The sequence below is a fragment of the Stegodyphus dumicola genome, chromosome 11 (assembly GCF_044657685.1).
Source record: "Stegodyphus dumicola isolate Sdum_Otavi_A_Nest chromosome 11, ASM4465768v1".
NCBI lineage: Eukaryota > Metazoa > Arthropoda > Arachnida > Araneae > Eresidae > Stegodyphus > Stegodyphus dumicola.
The window spans coordinates 141,524,656-141,533,046 of NC_140778.1; the positions used below are offsets into that span (position 1 = coordinate 141,524,656).

Genomic DNA, 8,391 nt, shown 5'->3' on the forward strand with positions numbered 1-8,391 from the left:
TATGAAAATGGTCGATGTTAGTATCAGAGAATTTTTATAGCACAGCTGCATAACATTACCTACGCGAAGGGACTGTTATAGCTGTGATAAGGTGGCATAAAGGTTCTTTGTCTAGGATGAGTGATTTCAGAGTGCAACAGTTTTCATATAACCATTGCAATCCTGTGCCTTTGTTAATGATTCCGCTTGCAGCCTCGAGGATCAATCCAGTGGACAAAGAGGTAAAAGAAGTCTTTTCATCAGGGTCAGGAGATGGACACTTTGTTATGTATGAGTGAAAGAATGATTCGCCCGCCGGAAGTTCAGCGCAAGTAAACACACGGAGATATATAAGGTGATTTCCTTAGAAGGGAGAAAGACTTTCCTGTTTAGAGCTATGGGCATGTTGGCCTGCTAAGAATGAGCATTGCTCGAGCATAATGCGTTAGAGCATTTTTCCTGTAACAAAATTCTGAAATTACGGGACTAAATATATCTAACTCCCATACTGTCAAGATATGCAACTGTTAAGGCTTTCATTTTATTAAAATTCATGTTATTGTTAAAACTTGAGTTAGAAGCTCATTTCAACCCTGTCTCACAACCCAGGGTTTGCTTAGCAGTTTCCGCCACTACACCACATCACTTTAATAAAGATTAGCCGCTATCTGAAAAGATGGCAAATTTCAGAGAGGCCGTGATTGGCCTTGGGTACCTGTATGATTTACTAGTCAAGACTCTTAGAAGTCGATGCTAGCCGAAGATCGAAGTTCACAAGATCAGAAAGACATTGAGAAAAAAACCTCGTTTAGAAACTCTTACATCAACGGATGATACAGAAAATAGCAGTTCCTCCTTTCTATAGCAAGCTGCGATCTAGAATGTTATAGATACGTACCTAGTACCAAGTGTAAGAACACAGTTGTGTAATAAAGCGCGTATTAGCAATGGCAGTCGTGGCCGAGTGGTTAAGGCGATGGACTAGAAATCCATTGGGATATTCCCGCGCAGGTTCGAGTCCTGCCGACTACGATGGTTTTTTTTTCTTTCTTTACTTATTGGCAGATAGCTGATATTATTAATAAATGGAAGCTATATGTTTTTATTTTATTCAACTCTTCGAAATTACTCCTGCAAATTTATGCAACTTATACTGATTTTTGCTGCATCAGTAGCCACAGCATTTGTTTGCACGACATGTTATTTTCTGGTATTTTAGTTAGCATACTAGGATTTATTCTGTATGTAATGCTTACACTGAAAACAAACTGTAATTTTGAATTCGTTGTTTTCGACTGTAGAGAAAAAAATTCAACTCCCTTCTTTTTTTGATTTGCTTATCCCAATATTATTTACCGCGTTTTCGTGCGTATTAGATTTAAGAAGGTTGCAATTAGGAAGAAGTTTTGGGTGTCTGATTTCAACTACGGAAATAATATCTTGCTCTACCATTCTAGAGACGCTATTTGTGCAGTCGTTTTGATCTACTAACAAATATTAGTCCCAGTAAGGAAGTTTTTCAGCATGTTGTCCTTTCTATTAAACCCTTCCTTCTGTTATTATTTGCATAAATAGTCTAAGTGATATTGAAAAAGACTGTTATTAAAAGTTTACTATACGCTGACGATTGGGTCTTTTGGACTGAGACTCCCAAACGCCAATCAAAGGAACAATTAGAGTTAATTCTAAATCAGGCCTAAAGATTTTAGAAGACTAGCTCTATAGTAATTATATGGAACTTACCCTATATTCCTGTGGTATAACGATCACTTTTAATGCAAAACGTAAGATCAAAATTTCCGGATGCGATTTATACACCGTATATAAAAATGATACATTTAACAATTAGGAAAAGAAAAGATATAAAAATTAGATGTCTACGTGTACCTAAATGCCGTTTATTTAATAGAAATGACACTTGTAATGGACTTAAAAACTTTTCATTATCAGATAGTTTCCTTTATATAAATCATATTAATTATTGTGCTTTCATTCATTGAGAGAAAACATCTTAGTCCTAATTCCGCAAATACATTCACGCCGGAAGTGCATTCTTACCCCAAGTTATGTCCCCCGTTTCTCGAAACACTATAATAATATTCTTGTGCACACTTGCACTGAATACAACCCACCCTTTTTGCAGATTTATTTACTCCCTCAAGCATTCCCCCCACATCCCTTATGGCTTGTTAATTCAGTATATTATGTGAAATTCTGAGAAAAATCTTTGAATGAATGATTTTAAAAGATAAGAGCTTCGAACATGTATTTTTCGGGTTTCTTTTTAAAGAAAAGAATGCGCCTTATATGGCAAATATACCCTAGAATTAAAATATGGAGTTTGAAATTATAGGCACGCGTTTTACACGTGTGCCCGTTATACGCTCGAATATACGATGATTTAGAGAAGATTGTGTATCAAACTTCTTCACTTACTCATCAGCCTTTGAAATCAGCAATTTTATATCAGGGTTCACCGGTACAGAAAACCAACAGCTTTCAATGCTTGGGTGTCGTTTCTGACAGAAAACGGACTTGGAAGGAGCATCTTGAAGTGATTTTAGAACGTGCTACTAAAACGCTAAACTTAGTGAAGAGAATTGTTGGATCTAATTGGGGTTGTTCTAGAACCACTTTTGATTTGACATAGAGCTCCTGTATTCTACCTCTTGTTACTTACCGTTGCGAGCCTCTCGTGGCAGCACCTAATCAAGTGATCAATTCACTCGAAAGATTGCACAGCCAAGCTTTCTGATTTACCACTGGAGCAATTAAAACTATCGCCGTTAATGCCCTTTTATAGCTACACATTTCTTTATCTTTCGTACGTAAAGATTACCGTATTTTATCTTCATCAGGAGGAGACAGAGATATGAAGAAGTGATGCAACGGTATTAAGATAAGAAAGATATAAGAAACTAAAATGTAATGGGCAATAAAGGATTCGTTCAAAGTATCTGTGCTCATGATCTCCAGTTAAAATTATATGGAATACTTGTGTGTTGCTATTTCACCATCTTACCTCCCCTGTACATTTAGAACTAATTTTGCAATTTATGAAGTGTTTATTTCTTTAAACTTTCAAAATTATTTTCCTTGTGAAACTGCTCTAAACTGAAACCAGTTACAGGGGTTGGACAAAAATATGGAAACACCTTTAAGAAAACATGTTTCTTTGCTTAATATGGTGTAGGAAACCCGTTGGCATCCAAAATAGCTTGCAGTCTTCTCGGAATGGATAAATACAGTTCCTGTATGTTTGCCAAGGGAATATTATACCATTCTTCCTGCAAAACGGTGGCAAGTTCAGATAACGATGTTGGCGGTGGATAACGAGAACACACTTTCCGTTCCAATGTACACCACAAAGGTTAGATAATATTCAGGTCTGGTGACTGTGGTGGCCAGAGGAGATGGGACAACTCATCCTCGTGCTCAGATAACCAGTCCTGGACAATGTGAGCTGTTTGAACAGGGGCTTTGTCGTCTTGGAAGACACCATCACCATCGGGGAAAAAAGTTTCTACCATGGGATGAACTTGATCGGCCAAAATGTTCACATAAGTCTTGACAGTCATGTGCCCTGACACAGTTATCATGGTGCTAGCAGAGAACCACGATATGGCTGCCCAAACCATAACAGAACCTCCGCCATGTTTCACTCTTGGCAACAAGCAGTCTGTATTATAGGCTTGAGATGGCGTTCTCCAGACGTAAACTCGGCCAGAAGTGGGAAACAATGTGAAAGAAGACTCGTCAGACCATATTACTCGCTTCCACTGCTCTATAGTCTAGGATTTATGACTTAAACACCACCTTTTCCTGTTACGGGCATTAGCATCACTGATGAGTGGCTTCTCAATTGCAGCACGGCCAGCAATTCCCTGTTTATGAAGCTCCCTTCTAATTGTTTTGGTACTCACAGGGTTCGGTAACACAACATTCATTTCAGCAGTAACGTTTGCAGCTGTGGTCTTCTTATTTTTCGTCACAATTGCCCTTAATAATCGTCTGTCACGATCTCTCAGGACACACTTTCGTCCGCGCTGTGATTTAGCAGATGATGTTTTTCCGCTTTTCAAATATGCGGAATAAATCTTGGATACAGTACCTCTTGAAACACTAAACACCTCGGCTACCTTGCTTACGGAAGCACCTACCATACGTGCTTCAACAATTTGCCCACGTTCAAAGTCTGTTAACTCTGACATAATGCAATGACAACCTCACATAACAGTACTCCGACAACAACTGAACTGTTTAGCACATTTACGAAGTTGTATAGGTGGCGTCAGTAGTCAAAAACGCCAGCGCAACCTACATATTTCATTAAAATCAATCTTTCTTTTCAAACATGCATTTCACAAGGTGTTTCCATATTTTTGTCCATCCACTGTACATTTAATCAGAGCATAAGAAAATTGACTGTATATGTTTCGGTATATAACAACTTTGCTCGGCTAGTTGCGGAAGGTTTTCTGTGACGCAAATAAAACACAAGATCAAAAAATCACTTCCTCAGAATCATGTATTGAAAGGAAAAATGGCACTTTTGAGGATATTTTAATTTCCTGTCATTAACGCAGTTTGAATTTTTTGATACAGCGAATTGTCAGAACTTTCATTACTCTGGACAGTCCAAAAGTTTGCTGCCCTTGTCAACACATAATAAAACTGAAATTTTATACAATTGATGCTCATTATAACGACTCCTCACGTCTTTGCTATAATAAGAAATGTTTTTAAAAAAGAAATTTAGTATATTGCCATCATTTGTTTCAATGGAACGACACCAAAGCTGGATTTGGGAGGGGAACGAGGTAGTGGCATAATCAGATACATAAACACGAAACGTAGCAGTTATCATTTTCGAAAAAAATGGGTTTGTCTCAGTCATTGCTTGAAAGGAATTTTTTTTATCTGCAACTTTGGGCAAAAGCTGCTTTCAACGATTTATTTCGTGTATATATAGCCACAAAAAGTTACAACTCTGAAGAGGTTGGCATTTCTGTTTTCGATTTGCTGAGGAAGGAGCTGAACCAGTTAAAAGAAGGTTTTGCAGTTGTATGGAATACTTCTGGGAGGAGGACAACGCGAGCCAGAAAAGTTTCTTGTTGAGTTGCATGTTAATAAATCTAATAAGCAGTAAATCGGAGGAAATTTGCGTTAGAAAGGTTTTTCCAAGTAATGGATTAACTTTTAAACAACGGCAGAACTTACTCAGTATCTTCAAATGATGAGCTCTTATAAGTTCATGTGAGAAGAGTTGCCCATGAGTCGCTCACAACATCAGTGATGACCAGCTATAACTCACCGTTTCTTTCATAGCATCACTGCATAAGATTATCCCTCATGAAAGGCTTGCCGTCACTTTAATAAAGATTAGCCGCTGTCCGAAAAGACAGGGAATTTCACTAAGATTCCTTTGAACAACATAGACTACATCCATATGAAGTTCAATATAAGGGAAAAAGTGTTCAGAAAAATTTTACCATTTCCACGCCTGGACACCGCTACATAAAAAAGATTTCTTTTTTTTTTTTTTTCAATTTGATACGAGAAGGAACTCTGGTCATGAGTTCGAGTCTCAGTCGTAAAGTTTCTATTTTTGACACAAAAATGTATCAGAAATTAAAAAAAAAAGTTTTTTTTTTTTTTTTTAAATTCTTATCTATGCAGTTTTTTGCCTTTACGACTAATACAAAGAGCATTTTTTTTAAAGTTTTTACAACTTTGACTATCCCATGTTAATCCAAGGATGACAAAAAAGCAATTTTTTCTCTTCAGGCCGTATAATTGGGGTCTGATTATTACACCCATTTAGAAAAATAAATTCTTTTTAATGAACGTACATAGTGATAAAATAACAGGAATCTCAGCGATGAGTAAAGTGCATACACGAACTTGTAAAAACAGGAGGCAAAAGTTCTCTTTTGCAGTCGCGCAGAGATGATTTTCTTATCGCGCATGCGCTAGAAGGAGAACTCGAAGCGCCGAAGAAATTGGGAGAAATTGGAAATGCAACGGTATTAAGATAAGAAAGATATACGAAACTAAAATGTAATGGGCAATAAAGGATTCGTTCAAAGTATCTGTGCTTATGATCTCACGTTAAAATTATATGGCATACTTGTGTGTTGTTATATCACCATCTTACCGCCTCTGTACATTTAGAACTAATTTTGCAATTTATGAAGTGTTTATTTCTCGAAACTTTCAAAATTATTTTCCTTGTAAACTGCTTTAAACTGAAACCAGTTACATGGAATCAGAGCATAAGGAACTTGACTGTATATGTTTCGGTAGGTAACAACCTTGCTTGGATAGTTGCGGAAAGTTTTCTGTACTCGGATAGTTGCGGATAGTTGTAGAACGTAACCCCACACCATCTCCTTTCCTGGGGGGGGGGAATTTGAGAAAAAGAGAGGGAAAAACTTCGTCTTGCACAAATCGCTTGGGAAAGTGGACACGACGTCCTGAACGAGTTTGATAATTTGCTTTCGCAGGAGCAGTTTGTTCAGGTGGCTGTTCGTTTACTGGATAGGTTGGTTTCTGCGATGAGGCCTTATCCACAAGAATTAAACTGGGAGATTCAGATACATAATCTGGGACTAAATAAGCAGGTTTTACTCTTGACTACCTTCCTCTCAACATATACAAGTGTGCGTGTGTGATTATGGCAAAGCCTCGAGGGCTATTTGCCTAAATGGAGGGATGCCTTTCGTGGAGGACTTTCTAAGGGAAACTGGCTCGTATACACGTTACACATGGGGAAAACCAAGAAAACGCCCATGCAGCCAGCCCGTTCGCGGGATTCGAACCTCGGACCGACTCAACATATACAAACTGGGATCAGTAGGAAGGTAAAACCTTATGTAACTTTACATGAAAAGTGTCGTCCCTTAAAATAAGACACCAGGGGCTGAAAAGCCCCTACACCTCTCTCTAGCTTTGCCACTGACATATACTTTGACTGAAAAGTCTCAGAAACAGATTGAGAAGAAACCTCCTTTAGTAGTGTTTACATGAACGGATGATTCAGAAAACAGTAGTTCTTCGTTCACTATAACAAGCCGTATTTTACAATGTTACAGATACGTACCTAGTACTAAGTGTAACAACACAGCTGTGTAATAATGCTTATACCAGCAAGAGTAGTCGTGGCCGAGTGGTTAAGGCGATGGACTAGAAGTCCATTGGGGTATTCCCGCTCAGGTTCGAGTCCTGCCGACTAAGGTGAGAGTTGTTGTTTTTTGTTTCCTTTCCTTTCCTTACTTATTCGACAGGTGATATTTTCATAAATGGAAGCTATATGTTTTCATTTTCTTGAATTCAACTCTTCGGTATTATTCCTGCAAATGTATGCAACTAATACTGATTCTTGTGGCATTAGTAGCCACAACGTTTTTTGTCTACGACATGTTATTTTGCGGTAGTTTAGTTAACATACTGGGATTCTTATATTAAAAACTGAATAATCATTTTTGCTTCCTTGTACCAAGCAAAGGTGCTGTTTTTTATTTCTAATAGCAGATGAGGAAGACAAAATAAAGGATGAGTACTCTAGTAACGTAGATATACGGCTAAGTGATCTACAAACTCGGCATGTGTCACTTACATAGTTCTTCTCAACGAGGTTCTTCAGTGGAATGCTGGTAGTTTTACTCAGCTGTGAAACAACACAGTTACGTAATAAAGCGCTTATGAGCACGGGTAGTCGTGGCCGAGTGGTTAAGGCGATGGACTAGAAATCCATTGGGATATTCCCGCGCAGGTTCGAGTCCTGCCGACTACGGTGAGTTTTTTTTCTCTTTTTCCTTTCTTTACTTGCGATAAGCGATGTTTTCATACATGGAAAGCGCTATTTGTATTTTATTCGATACAACCCTTGGAAATTAGTCCTGGAAATTTATACAACTTAGACTGATTCTTGTCGCATTAGTATCGACAAGATTTGTTCTAGGGCGCGTTATTTTCTACCATTTTAGTTACAGTACTAGGATGTATTCTGGATGTAAAGCTCACAGTAAAAAATGAATAGTAATTTTTACTTTCTTGTAAGAAGTAAAAGATGTATATTGTTAAAAATTTCTAATGGCAGAAGACAAACTAAAGGAACAGTATCCTGGTGATAAAAAAATACAGCTAAGTGATCCACAAACTCGGCATCTGTCGCATACAGAGTTTTTCTGTACGACGGCTCCCCCTCGGGGATTGTCTCAACGCCTGAGAAGTACTGGTTAGGATCTGTACCTAGGCGGTCTCAACTACGGGGGCATAATGACAGACTTCACAGAAGGGCTCGGGACAAAGTAAGGCTCGGCAGGGACCGTACTGGTACTGCCTTTGTCCTCTGGGGTCGCAACATTGTCGACTGAACAAGTTGGGGCGGCATTAATCCTGTTTGGCGCC

General features: G+C 38.3%; 3 non-coding genes across 3 annotated transcripts; all 3 read left to right on the plus strand.

Annotated features, from left to right (window-relative positions):
• Nucleotides 1–929: 929 nt before the first annotated feature.
• Nucleotides 930–1,011, plus strand: TRNAS-AGA (transfer RNA serine (anticodon AGA)). Its single transcript has one exon. It is a non-coding gene; the product is annotated as a tRNA-Ser (tRNA).
• A 6,122-nt stretch (nt 1,012–7,133) lies between these two features.
• On the plus strand, nt 7,134–7,215 carry TRNAS-AGA (transfer RNA serine (anticodon AGA)). The gene has a single exon. It is a non-coding gene; the product is annotated as a tRNA-Ser (tRNA).
• Nucleotides 7,216–7,692: 477 nt separating this feature from the next.
• On the plus strand, nt 7,693–7,774 carry TRNAS-AGA (transfer RNA serine (anticodon AGA)). The gene has a single exon. It is a non-coding gene; the product is annotated as a tRNA-Ser (tRNA).
• The last annotated feature ends 617 nt before the right edge of the window (nt 7,775–8,391 follow it).